We start from the raw sequence: 21,469 nt of genomic DNA on the forward strand, positions 1-21,469 counted from the left end.
TGAGGCCTGTCCTACGCTTTACCGGTTCCGGTAAACTCGGACGAACCGGCGCTCGCCCGGAGCAACGCAGTCTACTAGTTCTGCGCCCAATGTACACTTCCTGACCAGGGCCCGAAGGGGCTGGTTCCTGATTCACATCGTGGCTGACACTTCGGCAGAGCTGACTCACATCACCCTCTCCACACCACCAGTGAAAACAGCTGGTGATGCTTCTAGGGACTCCCAGTGCGCCCCGGTATGGACCGGTCTTATTTACAGCCGCACCTAACATGGTGAACAGACGCTGACCAGGAAGCCGCTCACTTTGAGTCCGTCGCGCCTGGATTTTGATCGGTCACCTATATTAGAGAGGCGGCAACTATTCGCCTCTGTCGCAAGAGTTTCATCGGCTTGGCTGGCTTTTATACCGCATCCTCCACTCCTGCCGCTCCTCGTCGGGGGTTGCTTATTCGTTTTAACTTATTTCGCAACTAACCTGCTACTACAGGCCGTCCGGCTATCCGCGACCTGCCGACCCCCCCGGTAGCTTAGAGCTCAGCTGGGATGCCTGATCCCGTAGGATCTAAAATCCTACCAACGGGCAAAATCCTACCAACGGGAAAAAATCCTACCAACGGGAAAAATCCTACCAACGGGAACGGGACAAGTGTGTGTATACATAAATGTGTGTGCATATACATAAGTATGTGTGTGTAGAAATGTTTACATGTTTTGCAGTTGTGTGCATGTATGAGCGCTTGTGTGCGGCATATATTCATGCTTTGACAAATGACCAGTCAGTCAGTGCTGATTTTAGCAAGTGATTACTCGCAGAATATCAACACGAATCAAATTTGCAAATACAAAACGCAAAATAAATAAAAATGTTATTATAACCGGTTCGCGGTTACAATCTCTTAAAATAGCAAATATATATTTGTATTTTTTATTTAGCTGCGATTGCGGCGTTTAATCAATTTAACTCAATTAATTGAGTGAAAATCTGTGTCGCTTGTAAAAATAGACATCAAATCACTTCAAAGCCTGGCTATAAAATAACAAAATAAAGTATTTAATTAACAATAAATGGCTATAAATAGCTACACACAGTGCAGCAAGTGCCTTATTTACATACTTTCACGTGCGAAAAGCTTTCAAATAAAATAGTAAATTTATATTAAAATTTCCATATTTCACAGATTACTTTTTCACTACAATTTAATTTGATGCGTGTTTTCCAGTCGTTTAAAATTGATAGCCATATATCATATATATATATACTATATACTATATACATATATACATATATATTTGTGTAAGTAGTATCAACTTTAGTTTAATACCCTGAACAAGTGTCACGTAGTTTGTACATAATATCCAAAAGGATGGGAGACCGTAAATAGTAAATTTCGCCACCTAAAATCCAAATTACCGCAACATCACTTTTCATATGTTTAAAGGCGAATGAAAAACGATATAAGAGAAACCACTCATATGGAACAAAATTTGAGTTTTGGTTATAGATTGGTTATAAAAATGGTTATTTATTGGTCACAAATTGGTTTTATCTGACGGCAGAAGGTCAAAATTTTATGCTATAAAAATTTAAGCAAGAAAAAACTCTATTTAAATTTTTTGTTGATACGTTGTTTTGCATTTTAGGTGACATACATATGTATATGTAGTTATAAATGACCAGGCATGATGAGTCGATTTAGTGTATATCCACGAACTAGTTCTTTAGTATTGGGATATCGAACTAAAATTTTGCCCTTGTTCTTTTCTCCTCAAGAACCTGTTTTCTTGTCGGAATCCCCGTTATCGGACCACTATAGCACATAGCTGTTATACAAACCGAACGATCAAAATCAAGCCTTTGTATAGAAAGTTTGTTTATTTCACAAGATATCTTGACGAAATTCGACATAGAAAATTATTTGAGGCAACAGTGCAATTTCCGAAGAAATTGTTCAGATCGAACCACTATAACGTATAGCTGTCATACAAACCGAACGATCAAAATCAGACCTTTGTATGGAAAGTGTATTTATTTGACGAGCTATCTTCACGAAACTCGGCATAGATTATTATTAAAACTAATGCTATAATCTCCGTATATATCGCTCATTTCGGAATACTATAACTTATAGCTGCCATACAAACTGACCGATTAAAATGCAGTCACTGTATGGAAAACTTGTTTAATTGGCAAGATATCTTCACGAAATTTCGAATAGGTTATAGTTTAAAGCAACGCTGTAATTTCCGAAGAAATTATTCAGATCGGACTACTACAGCATATAGCTCCCATACAAAGTGACCGGTCAAAATCAAAATCAAGCGAAAAAATCTTTTATATTTATTTATGCTATACGATAAGCACCTGTAAAGGGTATACAGCTAACATTTTTCTTGTTTTTAAATTTATTCCCAGTCACACAACAAGTTCTGCTACACAATAACGGCATAGTTTACGAGTATTTCTCTATTTTCTATGCTACTTGCTCATATGTACATACATAGGTACATATATACTCACAGCTCGCACAAACAGTCATTAACTCATTATCTAATCGCTGCTACTCAAATATGTAAATTGAGTAATTGCATTTGGATTATTTAAATTCTAAAACTTTGTAGAATTCGCAGAGTCGTCACCCAACTCGTGCAACTTAATTGCTTTAGATGATATTTATAAGAAGTGTATGGAAAGCTCAGTCAGTCAATGCACTGACTTGTTGACTTGTGGATAAGAAATACTTAGATATATGTAGCTATTAAGTAATCTTTGTGAAGAAATTCACAATTTTAGCTGGAAATTTCGTAATTAAAGCGCTATTGAGTAATGACATTTGAAGCTTTCATAGGCGTACTTACTTAAAATTACTGGAGATTGCGTGACTTGGAACAGGCAGACAAAGAATAACTGAGCAGCAGATTAGTTTTATGACAGAGTGGTGGTAGATAAATAAAAAAAATATAATGTGTATGATATATAAAAGTATTATAGATAAACTATTCAATAAAACGTCGCTAATGTGTCATCAGCAAAGTCGTTGATATTTTTATAATTTTCACTCATTAAATAGCAGAAAATTCTGTCAATAAATAATAACTCACTTTAAATGCAAAATAACGTAACATCACTTTTCATAAGTTGGCAGGCGAAGAAAAATGGTAACAAAATTTTAGTTTCGGTTATAAAATGGTTATGTATTGGTTATAAAATGGTTATGTATTGGTTATAAAATGGTTATATTTGACAGCGGAAGCTGAAAATTTTATCTTACATATATGTAATATGATGTATCGAATTCTAAGCAAGAAAAAACTCAATTTTAGTTTTATGGAAGATACGTTGTTTTGCATTTGAGGTGAATATATGTATTATTTATACATTTCTTCCACTTCAAAGTAAAAAAATTTAATAAATATTAACCTAGGTTATCTAGTATTTGGCTTACACAATTACTCACAATAGTCAATGAACCAATCAATGAGTAGGAAAACAATTAATTAATTATGAACTCTTATTATTTTATCCTTATATAACTATTTACCTTGGACTTATAAGTCCATTCTTCTGAATTGTGTTAAGTTATTGTTAATTGAGCACATGTTAACTCCACGAAGCGCTGACAATATAAATGTTGTAGTGTTTAGTTGCCCATGTGATAAGATAAAAGTCACAAGTATTGTAAATTGCAATCAATACAAGTATTTAGTCCAAATAACATTACCACAATTATATAGGGTGATTTTTTAAGAGCTTGATAACTTTTTTTTAAAAAAAGACGCATAAAATTTGCAAAATCTCATCGGTTCTTTATTTGAAACGTTAGATTGGTTCATGACATTTACTTTTTGAAGATAATTTCATTTAAATGTTGACCGCGGCTGCGTCTTAGGTGGTCCATTCGGAAAGTCCAATTTTGGGCAACTTTTTCGAGCATTTCGGCCGGAATAGCCCGAATTTCTTCGGAAATGTTGTCTTCCAAAGCTGGAATAGTTGCTGGCTTATTTCTGTAGACTTTAGACTTGACGTAGCCCCACAAAAAATAGTCTAAAGGCGCTAAATCGCATGATCTTGGTGGCCAACTTACGGGTCCATTTCTTGAGATGAATTGTTGTCCGAAGTTTTCCCTCAAAATGGCCATAGAATCGCGAGCTGTGTGGCATGTAGCGCCATCTTGTTGAAACCACATGTCAACCAAGTTCAGTTCTTCCATTTTTGGCAACAAAAAGTTTGTTAGCATCGAACGATAGCGATCGCCATTCACCGTAACGTTGCGTCCAACAGCATCTTTGAAAAAATACGGTCCAATGATTCCACCAGCGTACAAACCACACCAAACAGTGCATTTTTCGGGATGCATGGGCAGTTCTTGAACGGCTTCTGGTTGCTCTTCACCCCAAATGCGGCAATTTTGCTTATTTACGTAGCCATTCAACCAGAAATGAGCCTCATCGCTGAACAAAACACGCGCGCGAAACACATTTCGAACCGAACACTGATTTTGGTAATAAAATTCAATGATTTGCAAGCGTTGCTCGTTAGTAAGTCTATTCATGATGAAATGTCAAAGCATACTGAGCATCTTTCTCTTTGACACCATGTCTGAAATCCCACGTGATCTGTCAAATACTAATGCATGAAAATCCTAACCTCAAAAAAAATCACCCGTTAAAACAGTGACTGAAGTGGAATAAAGCATAACAAATTTCGAATTGACGCAAGCGAAGCAATGCAATTAGTTAGCACAATTAGTTATAGTAACGGTTATAGTTATGGTTATACTTATTGTGATAGTTATAGTTATACTTATTGTTATATTTATAGTTATGGTTAGCATAATAGAAGTATAGTTGAAGGTAAGGAAAAAATAAGGTTAAAGTCCAGGCTAAGCATTTTTGAGTCTTCTATTGATCATCTGCTATTTTCCAAGAGCTTCAAAGTCATCCATCACTTGGATCATTAGTGTTCAAAGTCACATAATTCTAAATAATAAAAAGCCAGACTTAATAATGGCGTTAGAGACGAAAAAACAAGAATCAAAGCAAAGGTAATAGTCACAAGAAAGCTAGGTCAATTAACCTATTTGTGTTTGATGTGATATACTAAACCCATTTAGATTTATTGCTCACCTAATTTCGTGGGTCAAAGCGAAAAATACAGAAACAAATGAGCAAAAAATATTACAGTCGCGGAGCGTGACCAGCCGTTACGTGCAGGCGGTGCGGCATAACTCACACCTACCTAAAAATATACACAAAAGTATAGCTATAAGTTACGCTCCAACACTTTGTAAATAAACAACTAGAAAGGCTGTTATATGAAGACTGAAAAAAAAAACAGAAATAAAAGAAATATATAATTATTATGTAAACATATTGAAGAAATGTAAAAAGCGAGAGCATTGCTAACAAATCAGAAAGCAAATCAAACAATTTTTAAATGAGCGCAAAAAGACGCGCCTCAATGAAGTCAAACGCATTTAAGTGTGAATTTGTCGTAAATGAATTTTCAAGCTGTTTTCGGTCGTCGCCGCTGACATTTAAGCCATTTGGACATATTCTCGGCAATTTAGATGTCGCCGCGTGAGGAACTCAGTGTGCTGCCGTGTCTGACGCGACACTCAATGGCGGTCGCTGAGTGAGTTGTAACACTGTGACGCATCAATGACTTTTGTAAGCTGATTGGAGTGAGTCATGAAGGAGCTGCAGTTAGGTATTTACAAACTTAGGTACTTGGATGTTAGGGTGGGACGGAAAAAGTGAGCTTAAGGATGAAAAGTAAATACAAATATAAGAGAAATTTAATTGCCGCCAAGATGATTTTTTTTTAGAAAATCGGGGTGTTCTTAGATTTAACAAAAAAAAAACAAAAATATTAATAATCATTAAACAAAAATTAAACCTTTTTTCCAAATTTAAAAATGTAATTCGAAAATGAAAAATTGTGTTTCTAATAACTGTCATTTATTTTTAGAAATTTGGGTTGTTTTCTTTAAAAAAAAATGTATAAAAAAATCTATAATAAAAAACAACAATTCAATATTTTTTTATTTTTTTCTGGAATAAAAAACTAAATTCGAAAATTATTGAAAATAAAAAATTATGTTCTAATAATAACTAGCATTTTTTGGGTTATTTTTGAAATTTGGGTTATTTTCTTATTATAAAATAGAAAAAAAAAAATATAATAAAAAACAAAAATTAAAACTTTTTTATTTTTCTCTGGATTTAAAAATTATGTTTTTTGAGATTTAATTAAAAATTTGGTTGTTTTCTTATTAAAAAATTTATAATAAAAAACAAAAATTCAATTTTTTTTTTCAAAATTCAAAAAAAAATGTTGTTTTTTGATTTAAAAATGTAATTCGAAAATGAAAAGTTATGTGCTTAATTTCTGAAAATAATTTTTTTTAAGTCTGAAAAAAATTATTTTTTTGAAATTCCAAACCAACACCAACCTCAAAAATTTGTTCTTCAAAATTTTACGCTCACCCCAATACGCATCTATTTTCGTCTAAATACGAGCCGGCCAACTTGTTTACCTGCACACATTTTTTGCGTAGTTTCTACCAATGCATTGTGTTACAAGTACACAGCGTAGAACCGTAGGACCGTAGGCGTTCTTCTAATCCCTATTGCCAACGCCGCTCTTGCATAAATTGCCAAACTAATTTGTGACCAAAATTGCTCATTAGTGACATTTCGCTGTCAATATGATGCCTGTTATCGATTTTCATTTCGATGCTGTCGCAACATTGTAACCGAGTCTTTGGCCTTAATGAAATGGAATGGAAAAATTTTGTTGGCGACAGTAGGCCGGCACAAAAGAGACGACTGCTGGGTGACATTGATTGGCATTTACGCCATACAAATGTACTCAGACACATTTGTTGCCAATGAGAACCCTTTGACAGTGATGATGGTTATATATAAACATGCAGAAGTATGTGGCATGGAAAAGTATAAAATTCTTGTCGCTGCATTTTTGTCGAGGATAGGCATGCATACAGGTTTATATCCCAAAATTGTCTAAATTTTACTTCAGTTAACCTCACTTTTCCACATTTATCTTGGAAACACATTTAGAAGGATTGCGCTAGTATATGCATTTGATGGGATTCAATCTACCGATCCTTTTTTGCGGTAGAGAAGGGGTTACAGGTCATGTTTTTTTCGTCTACATCTCTAGGCCAGCAATCCCGAGCTGCTGGAAATATAATCTCTTATAAAACAATCCTTATATTTTCGACTATTTTGAACTAATGGCATCCAAAAGTTGGGAACCGTCATCGAAATAATGCCCATTTGCTTTCATTGTTGCTGTCTGTTTGTCCAAGCTCAGTAATATGATCTCTAAATAATTTTAGTAGATCTACAACCAACCTTGGACAAAATTGGGGTCCATTCCTATTCAGTTAAACCGACTTTTGTAAGAAATTTTGGCTTGATCGTCTACAAAGCACCGTTAGATGCGGAGTGCCTTACTGAAAACATTTCTTTGCATAAAATACTCCAAGAAAGCCAATTTATATTCCATAACTTCAAATAACGACGTTCTCTAACGGAGGAGCTCATATTTGATCCTATCCTTCCGGCGCTTGGAAATCTTTGGAGCGTCCGTAACGAAGGAAAGTTTGCATTCTCTCAAAAGTCGGGAGTTCGTAATCGGAACAGACCCGTTTTTTAACCAGTCAACACGGCAATATGTCTCCAAATTACTCTCTGTTGTTACAACAACAATAACAATCAATAAGGTTGAACTCTTAGCGGACGTTGAACTTTCGCTGCATTAATTGACAATTGCTCATATATAATGTAATGTTATTACCAATTGCTTTTCAAAAAATTGTCGACTAGTGCTGACATAGTGGTCTGTTGGGACCAAGCCCCGTTGGGCGTAGTGGCAAAAAAACTTAGAATGAGACTAAATAAATATTTGTGAATGGGCCGTAACGAACATATGCTGCCAGTCGGCAATCTCTACATACTCGTATGAAGGTACTTGTCGCATAGAAAAAGCACACACTTACATAAATGTGGGTGTATGTGTGCATATGAGGCAATTCATGGCTGAAGCTTTACAACGACGCATAGCGGAACAGATAGTAGAGAATTCAAGTGAAATGTCAATTTCCAAAGCCATACACATTTTATATTTACACTTCTTGTTCTACAAAACACACACAGTCACATGTGCATACATATATGAACGTAAGATATATACTTACTTACATACATACATATATGTACATGTATATGTACGTAGGAACACAGTAGTCTGTATTTACACATGCAAATGAAGACGGCGCCGGTGCCACAGCGACACTATAAGCACTTCTTGCCACATCCATTTGGAAGAAAGGTAAGCGGCAGGACGAAGAAAGCCGTAAGGCAGTAGAAGGCAGGCAATCAGTGGATCTCTGAGCTCGCTTACTCGCTCAGCAACATAAAAAGTCATTATATTCATAACAACAGTTACGAAAATATTTAATTAAACTTTAAGCGTTGTATTGCCAACACGTACAAGAACAAGAACAGCAGCAATGACAGAGCAGCAAAGGGATATGCCAGCCAATTCAGGCGCCGTACGCAGCGTTATCAACATAATTGTCGCCAACGTTAATGACAATATGAACAACTTTTTGTTTTTATACACTGAAAAAGGTATACTGAATTTGTGATAGTCAAAAAGTTAAAAGTAAACGTCAGAGATCTACTTATGTTAACCCATAAATGATCACAAGACGCGCTGAGCCGACTTAAGCATGACCTTCTGTGTATAGTCTCAGTTTTTGAGATATCGATCTGAAATTTTGTAGACTTTGTTTTCTCAGTAAAAAGCTGCTTTTTTGTAGGAACCACCGATATCGGATCACTATAGCATATAGCTGCCATACAAACTGAACACTCGGAATCAAGTGCTTGTATGGCAAACTTTTTTATTTGACAAGATATCTTCAAGAAATTTGGTGTAGGCTATTAATCTAGGTAACGGTACAATCTCCGCAGAATTTCTTCAGATCGGACTACCATAGCATATAGCTGCCATACAAACTGAACGATAGGAATCAAGTGCTTGTATGGAAAACTTTTTTATTTGTCAAGATATCTTCTCGAAATTTGGTAAAGATTATCATGCAAGATAACGGTACAATCTTTCAAAAAATTGTTTTGATCGGTTCACTATAGCATATAGCTGCAGTACAAACTGAACGTTTAAAAGTCGATTTTTGTATTGAAAACTTTCGCATTTGTGAAGGGTGTTATAGCGAAATATTTCCTTTTTTTATTATTATTGTTCATTCATTATTATTATTACTTTTACTTACTTCCGGTGAAATACTCATTAATTGTAGATAATTGCAAAATTATGCACTTTGCTCACAGCCTATAAAGCTGATTTAATATGTTTGATATTTTACAGCATTAAACACTTTGTTCACGCAATTGTTGTTGTCTCTGATAGCTGTAGATGTTTGTGCATACATATGTACACATATGTATATATATCTCTATATAGTAAATGCAATAAGCAATATCCATAGCGTTCAACGACACGCGCGTGCAATGACATTGTCATTGAAATCAATAGCAACGAATCTCGGAGCGAATGAACTACGATGGCGTTACATACAGACATTAATAAGGCTGAATCTTTACAGATTTACTTATATGCCTTACATGGTAGGCCGCGCTGCTTGCTGCGATTTGTGGCAATCATTTTCGTAATATGCCACCAAACAGTTGTCGGATTTTTAGCGCAGAAATATTCTCCCAATCCAAGAAATATTTTTTCATGTAATTTTTATCTTATCACTAACATTCTCCGAGTTAGCCGAGTTAGTCTGCATGCTGTTTGAACATTTTTTGATTAAATCTTTATTTTATTGCGACTAGTGTTTGAACCAGCGACCAATCAACTGTCAGTCATGCGCTCAACTCACGCGGCTACACCACTTAGTGCACATAGCGTCACATAAAAGCATAATAGTTGAGTGCTACCGCGTATATTTGTTTGAATGTCGCTCATAATGCATTTTAATAGCATAAATTTTATGCGTTGCCTACCAATTTGCTTTCGATCGTATCACAATCATGGCTATTGGCACTACGCTTACATAGCCGAGCATATGGCCAAGCCTAGCTTGCATTGTTGTTAGCAGGCAAATATGCCAACATGGTGGTCTATCACACAATACAGTGGGTTATAATGCTTGTTAAACCGAAGGTTGTGGTGCAGTTGGACTTTAGGTTGAAAATGATATAGCTAAAACTACAAGAAATGATTTTTAAGATTTTAACCCTTGGTTTACGAACTGTCGATGGGGTACTTATTCTATGATTTTTTTTATTTAATTTAAAAAGTTTCTAAAAATAAGTAAGAAAGTATTAAAAGTAAAAAAAATAGTATAAATCACAAATATTTAAATAAAAAAGTATTAAGTAAGATATCCACTGATAATCTGCTTAAATATACAAAACAAAGAGAATTTCACTACCCAACAACAGCATCCATATACACATATGTATGTACATACATAAACGCCTAACGCACCCAAGACGCACCGAATGTCCTTGTCTCACAACGTCACTCAAATCCAATATGCAATTCATGCATTTCAACTGACAATGTCATTTCCTCTTCTCCAATAAACGACTACGACTACGCCAATCACAACGGAGGCACTCACACTTTTTGTTTGCTCTCCCACACACTTTCTCCTGCCTTCGGCCGAATTGCTTTTTCGCATGTTCTTCCGCAATATCTATTTGGCATTCGCCTCAAACAGAATTTAATCAATTTTTCATTAAGCCGTCCATTTGTCCATTGAAGTTATTTGTTTTCGACTTATACACTTGCCACTTCACAAACAAACAGCCGAGTGCGCCAAGTGTTGCTGCTCAACGAGCAGTGAGTTGGATTTTCGGTTATTACCGGTCCGGTCTGATTAGAAGACGTTTGCGGCGGCATTAACTGGTATTAGCCACAAGCGTCGTGCAAGCTTTGGTTAGCATCGAAACAAATTTTAGATAACCGTTTGTGGAATGGAAGTACACTTGTAGTTCGGAACAAATTTACATATGAATAAGTATATTTGTAAATAGTTAGATATGAATAATCAATTACTTAACTGTTAAAGTGGTTGCTAGTGTTGTTGTTTTCTTTAGTGTGTGCAGTGTGTGTGTTCTTTTCGCACCTTAAATTATTGAATGTTAACTAAACAACTTTTGATTGAGTGTAAATGTAAATAGAAGTATTGCCGACGAAATAAAGGGACGGGTAACAGTGAGGACTGCTTTGATTATTTGTTTAAAAATTAGCACAATTTCATAAATTTAACATAAAATCAGTGGTAAGACTGCCGTTTAATTGATTTTCCAAAAGCTATGGTTCAAAATTTGAGGTGAGAAAATAAGTCTAATCTGACAAAGTTATGAAAAATGTTTAAATACTTGATTAAAAATTAAATTGAGTCAATTAAGATAAATATTTGAGAGTTATCTGAAACTTTATATGACGAATGTGTGGTCAAAATTAAGTCTCAACTAAGAACGATATCTGAAAATTTGTATGCACTCGATTAAAAAATTAATTGAGTCAATCAAAAAAATGTTTTGTCAAAAGTATGCAAATATGGTCTAAAGCAAGTCTAAACTGAGAAAGCCATAAAAAAATTTTAAATTGTGTCAATTAAAAACTAAATTGAGTCAGTTAAAAAATCTTTTTAGAATTGTATAAGAGTTTCCTTGACTAATTTATGAACAAAAATAAGTCTGATCTGAGAAAGAGTTTTAAACACTCAATTAAAAATTTAATTTAATTGAGTCAATTAAAATAATTACTTTAAATATTTGAGAGTTATAGAAGAGTCTCCCTAAGGAAATTAAAACTAAAACGAGAAAGACATCTAAATTCTTTTATACATTCAATTGAAAAATGTAACTAAAAAATTTAATTGAGTCAATTAGAAGAAATGTTTAAAGTTTGTACAGGAGTTTAATTGAAGAAACTATAGTCAAACATACGTCTGAGCTGAGAAAAATTTCTGAATATTTTCAAATCTTTGATTTAAAACTTAATTGAGTCAATTAAAAATAAATTTTGACAAATAAAAATTAAATTGAGTCAATTTAAAAAATTCTTTGATTGGTATAAGAGTTTCTTTAACATCATGCTAATTTGAGTAAGTCATCAGAAATTTTTAAAAGCTAACATATTTAATTGAGTCAATTAAAAGAAATATTTTACGTATTTGCAAGTTATAGAAGAGTTTGCCTAAAGTACTTAATTAAGTTAAGACTGAGAAAGATATCTGAATTTTTTTGTACACTTAAATAATACATTTAATTGAGTCAATTAGAAGAAAAATATGAGTTTCTTTGAAGAAAGTATTGCCAATATTAAGTCTAATCTGAGAAAAATGTCCGAAATTTTTGTTTAAAACTTAATTGAGTCAATTAAAAATATTTTTTGACAGTCGCAGAAGAGACTCGTTGACGAAAGTATGTTCCAAACTAAATCCGAAGCATCAGAAATTATTATAAAGAATTAGGAAATGATCAGAAAATTTTTAAACACTCGGTTTAAAATTTAATAGAGTTTTTAAATACTCGATTTAAAATTTAATTGAGGCAATTAAACAAAATTTTTGTTAAAGAAGTGTTTTTTGGACGAATGCTCAAAAGTTGGTTTGAAAATGTTTATACACTCTGCTAAAAATTTAATTGAGTCAATTAAGAGAAATGTATGAAGTTTGTATAAGTTTTTCTTTGACGAAATTATGGTCTCTTTAAGAAGTAGAAAATTTAGCCTTAGCTATATTTCAAATACTGAAAGGTATCCAATACTTCTGTATGTATGTATATGTAAAGAGAGTTAGACTGTATTTAAACATTATTAATTTTACAATTTGCATGTTTGAATGTAATTTCATTTATTTGCTTTTCATTTCTTTTCTCCAATCATTGAAATGACCGCAATGCAAATTTCTCTCTTTAAATATTTAATTTCCTTGCAATATTTAATTAAACAATTCATGGCTCATTGACTCATTGACATTTATGACAACAATTGGCACAATAACAGTATCACCGAAGTTGTTAACTGACTGCATTTAACGGTACAAAAGCACACGTGACATTTCGCATATCAGTCCATCTGTAAACGAGTGAATGAACATGGCAACACAATTTCCATTTTCGCATGTAAAATGCCAATATTTGCTGCCTGCTGTGTAATGAAGTAATTAACAACTTACCGCGCCAACAACAGTTATATGCATGCTGTTTAATTGTTATTGTTGTCGGACGGCAGAACTCGACTTTCTATCCACCTACGCGATCTTTAGCACCGAGCTCTGTATGATATATGTATGTATGTGTACGTGTATATATATGTGGATATGTATATATATTTATTATACCGTTATAACGTGTGTCGGTCGAAAATTTTGTTGATTGCCTGTTGTAGACTGTATGTATGACGCACGATTTACATATGAATGTCAGCAAATATTAGTTTTTGCAAATTATCTGAAGTTTTCCGGGACACACGAATTTTGTCGCAACAGCAAATGTCAATCAGAATATTTCTCTCTCACTTTGTTTATTACTAAATAACATTTTGATAAATATTTGTAGAAAAGCTCACGTGACAAGAACTTGGAGAAAATTCTAGAGTTGTTTTTGTAGATGTTTGGAGAATTTTGTATATAAATATGTAGGTATTTTGAGCCACATATAAACCGTTATTTGAAACGTGTCACTTATGACGTTGATAAATGTGGGCTATGTAGACATAACAGATTTTCAAACTTAAATGTAGTACAACAACATTCAACTATTTAGAAACTATTATTTAAGTGTTATCTGCAACAGACCTCGAATGTCCAGTAAAATTCCCTTGGTATCTCTTATTGTGATCTAATAATTGAATTTAATGCTAGAAGTCGGAAAATTGGTTCCTTTAAAGTTTGAGAGAGAAAAATAGAGAAAGAGGAGAGAATATGCTGAGAAGAAAAAACACAGAAATTGTTTATAATCATTTGAAAGAACATTTATTGGCATTTAATTTTCGGAGATTATCTTTTTCAAAGCGGTTGTGGCTACGTCTCAGATGGTACATACGTTGAGTTAAATTTTCGATGACTCGTTCGAGCATTTCGACTGGTAACTGACAAGCGTGTCTTTTGCTCCAAGGCCTGAATTGTCCGAGGTCGTGATTGTCCGTATAAACTTCCGACTTTACATATCCCCATTGTAAAAAAGTCTAACGGTAATCTCGGTGTCCAATCAACCGTCCCAAAACGTGAAACTATCTGCTCATCGAAGAGTTCTCTCAATAAATCCATTGATTGATGCGATGTGTAGGAAGAGGTAACGTTTTGTTAAACCATATGCCGACAAGATCACGGCCTTCAATTTTACGATAATGGTTGCCATTGACAGTTACGTTCTCAACGGAAATATGGACTGATGTTCCACTGGCCCACAAACCACACCAAACCGTTTTTTTCTGAATGAAATGGCAGCTCTTGAATGTCTTCAGGTTGCCCTTCATCCCAAATGCGATAACTTTGCTTGTTTACATACCCAATGAGTCAGAAATGGGCCTAATCGTTGAACAAAATTTGTCTCGAAAACGTCGGGTCTTTTTGAAGCTTTTCAAGAGCCCATAGGCCGAAGTGATGTTGCATTCGGAGATCAAGCAGCTTCAGATCGTTCACAAGCTGCATTTTGTATGCTTTCATTTTAAGATCTCTACGTAAAATGCGTCAAGTTATTCTATACGTCAGTCCGAGTTGTTGCGAACGGCGCCGAATCCACTCTCCACGTTCTTCTTATATACTCTCAGCAACGACTGCTATATTTTCTCCACTGTGTGCTGGACGTGGTCTTTTCGGTCGAATATTATCCAATAATGAATTATAAGTCACAAGAAGGGTGATGGTGTTGCGAGGGGGAAAACCAACCATCCAGGAATGGTATGCTAAGTTTAGACGTAGTAAAATGAGCAGAGAAGACGGTGAATGCAGTGCACGCTCAAAAGCGGTTGTTACCGACAAAAACGTCAAAAAAGTCCACAAAATAGTTTTGGAGAACCATAGAGTAAAGTTGTTCGATATAGCAGGCACTCTAAAGATATCAGCTGAACATGTGTGACATATACTATATTTCAGGATTATTTCTGTTTGATAAAGCTCTGTGCAAAGTGGGTGCCGTGGGAGCTCACTTTTGACCAAAAACAACGATGAGTTGATGATCCGGAGCAGTGTTTGGAGATGTTCAAGCATAATAAAGCCGAGTTTTTGCATTAATATGTGACAACGGATGAAACATGGCTGCATCATTTTTGTCCGAAGTCCAGTCGACAGTCAGCCGAGTGGATTGCACAAGATGAACCCACCACAAAGCGTGGAAACGGTCGGCTGGTAAGACCGTGGGGTCTGTATTGACTACCTTGAAAAAAAAGGATCGACAGTAACTATCATATAACGTTATTGGACCATCGGTATCGCCGAAAAACGGCCGCATTTCAAGAAAAAAGGGGCTATTTCAACAAGACAATGCATTTTGTCACAAGTCAGCCAGTTTCAGATTTTTGTTGCTCTAAAATTAATAAACTTTTATTGATATTTCTACTATTTCTTTTTTCACTCTTCTTCTTCTTTATTTTCGCTGCAGTCCTCTTATTACCAACGCATAATTCCAAATTATTACTATTTTCCAATAACCACTTTCAAAGCTGTGCGCCCGAAGCTTTAGAGCTTGAAAACTGAAAGTGGACGCAGCAACAATGTGCAACTATTAATTGCAACATTAATTCCATATCAAACTTTCGCAGCAAAGTAAATGTTTATGTTGCATTTAATTAGACACTCAATTTGAGGCAAACTGGAATTACGAGTATGGCTGCATGAGGAAAAGTGCGAGTGGAAAAAATGCGAAGAGAATCCCTTTCAAATAAATTTCAATTTAAACAAGCGCAATAAAACTATAAAATTCATATCATGATAGCGAAGCACAAACACACACACACTTACAAGCACGTAGAGACACACATACAAACTCAAAGACATACACATATAAACTCATAGACACACACATACAGCAATCGATGAGAAATTCATGCAGCAGCAGCCAGCAACAACTGCCACGCACTCATACGCAAACACACCGACACATGTGAGCTTACAGTCTTGCTGCGTCGACAGCGCGCCGCTTCCTTCCTGTGATCCTGGCGCTGGGCAAAAGCAAAAGTTTCGACTGCAGCCGGGCGCAATGCGTCATTTGACCTACAAACATAAAGTTTTCATTCTATCATTGCGCTCGGTGGCAAATGTGAGTGGCATACATAGTTCTTGTTGTTGTTGCTTGGATATTGCGAAAATCAAAATTTATTTGCTGCATGATTTTTATGAAATTATTGTACTTATGTGTGCATGTGTGCGTGTGCTTGTGTTATTTTAATATTTTTATTCCTTCCATTTGCCATATTTGTAGTCAAACCCTTTGGCACACACACACACACCCATACACATACATATACACCTACACATACGCCCAAGCAAATACATATGCATAAATATAATAGAGCCATTGGTGCGCATTGTTGGCTTGCCTTCGCAAAAACGCTGCTCTGCGGCATGAAATGAAAAAAAAAATACAAAAAATAAAATAGAAAATGTGAAAATAAAACATTTTAACTGAAAATCGAGAGAGAAAATATAAAATTACTAATTCTATGGATATTCGCCGCAAGCGCTGTAAGTGATACAATAATGCATTTTCCTCTTTGTTTGCACCGCCAGCAGGAGTTGTGTGGCAAAAACGAAAAGAAGCACGCATAAAACAGAAAAAAAATAAAAAAAAAGAAAAATAAGAAAAAATGTTAGCTTCCGTTGCATCGAAGCCATAATACCCTTCATAAGTTCAAGTTATCTTACAAGAACTTAATTTTGATAGGACAGTTTGTATGGCAGCTATATGCTATAGTAGTCCGATCTGAATAATTTCTTTTGGGAGATACGCTATATCTTTAAATAATAGTCTGTACCAAATTTCGTGAAGATATATTATTAAATAAAAAAGTTTTTCACATAAACATTTAGTTTTGATTGATCAGTTTGTATGACAGCTATACGCTATAGTGATCCGATTCTAAAAATTTCTTCGGAAATAGTAGCGCTGTCTTCAAGATTAACTTGTGTCAAATTTCGTGAAAATAACTCGTCAAATAAAAAAGTTTTCCATATAAGGACTTGATTTTAGTCGATCAGTTTGTATGGCAGATATACGCTATAGTCGTCCGATCTAAACAATTTCTTTGAATATTATAGTACAGCCTTGAGTAATGAGCTGTACCAAGTTTCGTGAAGATAACTCGTCAAATAAAAAAGTTTTCCATATAAGGACTTGATTTTAGTCGATCAGTTTGTAAGGCAGCTATACCTTATAGTAGTCCGATATCGTCGATTCCGACAAATGAGCACCTGATTAAGAAGAAAAAAACATGTACAAAATTTCAGACCGATGTCTCAAAAACTAAGTGATTAGGTATGTCTAAATCGACTCAGCACGTGCCGCTGATCACTTCTATACATACTTTATAGGGTCACCGATGTTTACTTCTGGGTTTTGCATACTTGAAAGAAAACTTAATATCACCTCATGTAGGGTATAAATACAAAGACAAATAAAAAATTTAAAAAAGTAATTATGTAAACGTTTGCATTTGGCAAATAGAGAGTTTCTTTAAAAGTGGGTCGTAACTGGCGCACCGGGCTAAACCGGTTCAACCGTTTCGTTTGCCAGCTTTAACTACAATATTGCAACATGTTGGTGCTTTCTTTGGCTGCTGATTCAGCAATCGCATTGCTTTGTAATGCCGAGTTTTTGTGCGCTGCAGGGGTGGTTAGTCACAAAGGTTATAACTTGACTTGTGGGGAGATAAAGCATACAAATTTCTAATACCAAAGGAAATCTTCCGCAGGCATTTGACTGAATTCGTACGAACAGGAGTGCATTTTTGGAGTAATTCTACTGCATAATGACAAATTTTTACAATTGAATGAGTGTAGCTGCTTAAAGACTTCAAGTTTCTTTGCATCGATTTAAAAGGAAGGTGGAACTGCATTGTTCAACTCAATGTGCGCTCAGTTGAGAGACAACTAAACACCGTTTAGCTACTTGGTTTGATTTGAATAAATTCCTAAGTTTTGTCCTTAATAATACTCTTGGGATTTTCCTCCATTACTTCAAGCAACCCTTGAGATTTTCCCCCACTACTTCAAGCAACTCTCGAAGAATACTCTATTCATTCAAATTATAGGAGATCATATACATAAGTCTTAAGCGACCTACCAAAGGCTGATGAATTTTGTGAGAATTCAGTATGCTGAGTAGGAAACCGGGACAATTACTATTGACCTACCGGCACTTGAGTGAAACCATAAGTTTAAAGTTCCTACAACCTAGAGTTCTATTAAACCGCCTTCTTTGGATCCCAACGTCGACTGATTTATAGATCTATAATATGATATTTTTAGAGATGAATTCCAAATGTATTCTTAATTTCGTTAAATGCCGACGCGTCGACTTTCTCACTCTCCCGGGATAATGACCTTGAAACCGGTAGATTGCTCCAAGAAATTTAATTTCGAAGCTACGCGACAAAAATTCTTTGTTAGTTGTAAGTTATGTTGCTGCGAGTCAAACGAAGTCAATTGAGCTACGGCTTGGACATCTCTGATTGAAAACCTGTTTCGAAAGGCAGGCAAATTATCGCCGAGTCGATCTTACGGTAGACCAAGGCATCGAAATGTGTTGGTGGTTAATCGCACGTGGACTCTTTGCGTGAAGATCATTTGACGGAAAAGTCAGTATCTTAGGACCTTATTCTAAAATACCGCCTGGGTCCATCGTATATGAGAGGAAGTATTTTTGAATGTAGGGGTCAGAACCTTGTCGAAAACGTCTCATCTTTGAACAGGTTGCTTATCTTAGAAGCATGTTTTAAAATCCTACCTTGGTCATTGGTATATGAGAGGAAGCATTTTTGAATGTAGGGGTCAGAACCTTGTCGAAAACGTCTCATCTTTGAACCTTGTCTAAAATTCTGCTGCGGTCCATCTTATATGAAAGGCTGCCTATCTTAGGACCTTACTCTATAATTCTACCTTGGTTCATCGTATATGAGAGGAAGTATTTTCCAAAGTAGGGGGTCAGAACTTTGCCGGAAACGCTTCATCTTTGCATCTTAACTAAAATTCTACTCCTTTAAGATACCAGAGGCGGTGTTTTTAAGGTCTAACTATCGGACAAAGTCTTCAAAAGCTTCATTTAAAAATCAGTTTTAGTTCCAAAATATCTGCAACAGACTTTCCAAATTCACTTATGATTTAAAAATTCTTTCAAGCCCAAACCAGACTTTATGGACACCCTTTTTGCACATTTTTCTACCAACGAAAACTGAGTTTAGCACACAGCCTGTGATATTATGTTGATGACACATCAAAGAAGCGAAAAATATTTAATTTATTGCAGCTGCGTTTGTTATTGTTGTGGGCACTAAATAAAACTGATGTTGCCACGGCAGTTACTTCAGCGCTTAACTCTAGTTGTTGTTATCATTGTTGACAGCAAGCTGCTGCTGGTGATGCCGTTGTTATGGCTGGCGCTTTTTCAAAACGAGATTTGGACCAAAAAGATAGCAAAAGAGCCGACACCGGCAGCCGCGGCGTCGTTGCTTTTCGTGACATAATTGTGAACAATGGTCGGTTCGGTGCTGGGCGTTGGGATTACCCAGCGCACATAGATGGGCACAGTGTTGGACACTTGATCCACTTGCCGGCAAAGCGTGGTTTGGCAGATTTCGCAGTTGGTTGCTGCCGGCTATTGCTGTTGGTGTTGGTGCTGCTGTTGGTGTTTGTGCTGCTGTTGGCGTTGCTATTACCGCTATCTTCACTTAACTGCGGCGATCTGCTGCTGAAGTTGAGTGATGGCATAATAATGCCATGAGATATCCAACGTCGAGACGTGTCTTACTTCAAAATCACACCAAACAATCAATCACTATTGTTGCAGTTGCCCGTGTTGCTACTGTTGTTGTTGTTGTGTGGGTGTTGCAGCTATCGGCGAGTGGCTACGCGTGCGGCAGCTATTGATGAAGCCGCGTGGGATGCGTTGAAAGTGAAACTGTATTTTCTTGTTTTCAAGTGGATTTAACGGTGAGTGGCACGAAATTGTTTGTGTGTGTGTGTAGTGACGGAAAAATAAGTGCAACAAAAATATAAAATTGGCTGTAAAGAGTTTTGGTGCATAACTGCGAAACTAGTCGTTAAAATTTTGTAGTCAAAAATATTTGTTCGCCGGCGTGGGTAAATACAAAATAACTGTTTGTTTACACACTTTGTACAAAGTGAAAGTGAAATTACATAATTTAACGCTGATAGTTTAACTGTTTTTGAAAATTTGTGAAAATAACAGTTTGTTTGTCTTTCTGGACAAAATTGTTGCGAAAAAAAAATTTGGAAAATGGTTTCGAAAAAAAAATTTTGGAAAAAAAATTGCTTCGAAAAAAATTAAAAAAAAAAATGTTGCGAAAAAAATGTGGAAAAAAATTATTACGAATAAAAAATACAAAAATTTGACTGCTTTGACACATTTAAGGTTTAATATGGTGTTTGTATGAAATTCTGAGCTTTTGAGCTTTTCTTCTTGAATTGAAAATTGCGTCTGAAGTCGCTAACGGTTTTTATGTTGAATATTTCTTTAATCTTTGATACAAATTTTGCCCTTAATATTATGTTTTGTATAACATCCTGAGCTTTTGTGCTTGTCGAGCTTTTCTTCTTGAATTAAAAATTAAGCCTGTAGTCAGTAACGGGTTTTTGCAGAATGTTTCTTAATTTTTTTTTTACAAATTTAGTCCTTAATATGGTGTTTTGTAGAAAATTCTGAGCTTTTAAGCTTTTCCTCTTGATATGAAAATTTAATCTGAAGTCGCTATTGGTTTTTTTTCTAACACGTTTCTTGAATTTTTTACAAATTTAATCCTTAATGTGTTGTTTTGTACAAAATTGTGAGCTTTTGAGGTTTTTGAGCTTTTCGACCTTTTCTTCTTGAATTAAAAATTGCATCTATAGTCGATAACAGTTTTTTTAGAATGTTTCTTAAAATCGTATTAAAATCTAAGCTTTTGAGCTTTTCGACCTTTCCTTCTTGAATTGAAAATTGCGTCTGAAGTCGCTAACGGTTTTTTTGTTGAATATTTCTTTAATCTTTGATATAAATTTCTAAAATTCAACCAATATTGTAAGAAATTTCGTGTGTGTGAAAATTTTTTTAAGGCGTTGCCACTTTATTCGAAAATTAATAATTTAACCGAAAACTACGTAAATAATATCTGTTTATATGCGAACTTGACTCACAGTTTTTGGGATGTCGATATAAAATTTTGCACATATTCTGATCT

General features: G+C 35.1%; 1 protein-coding gene across 2 annotated transcripts in view; it reads left to right on the forward strand.

The window, feature by feature from the left end:
* LOC105228417 (protein goliath) overlaps window positions 1–21,469 on the forward strand; it is a 111,565-nt gene that overhangs the window by 15,339 nt on the left and 74,757 nt on the right. The window lies entirely within an intron of this gene.

Source organism: Bactrocera dorsalis, chromosome 3, assembly GCF_023373825.1.
Source record: "Bactrocera dorsalis isolate Fly_Bdor chromosome 3, ASM2337382v1, whole genome shotgun sequence".
Lineage (NCBI taxonomy): Eukaryota > Metazoa > Arthropoda > Insecta > Diptera > Tephritidae > Bactrocera > Bactrocera dorsalis.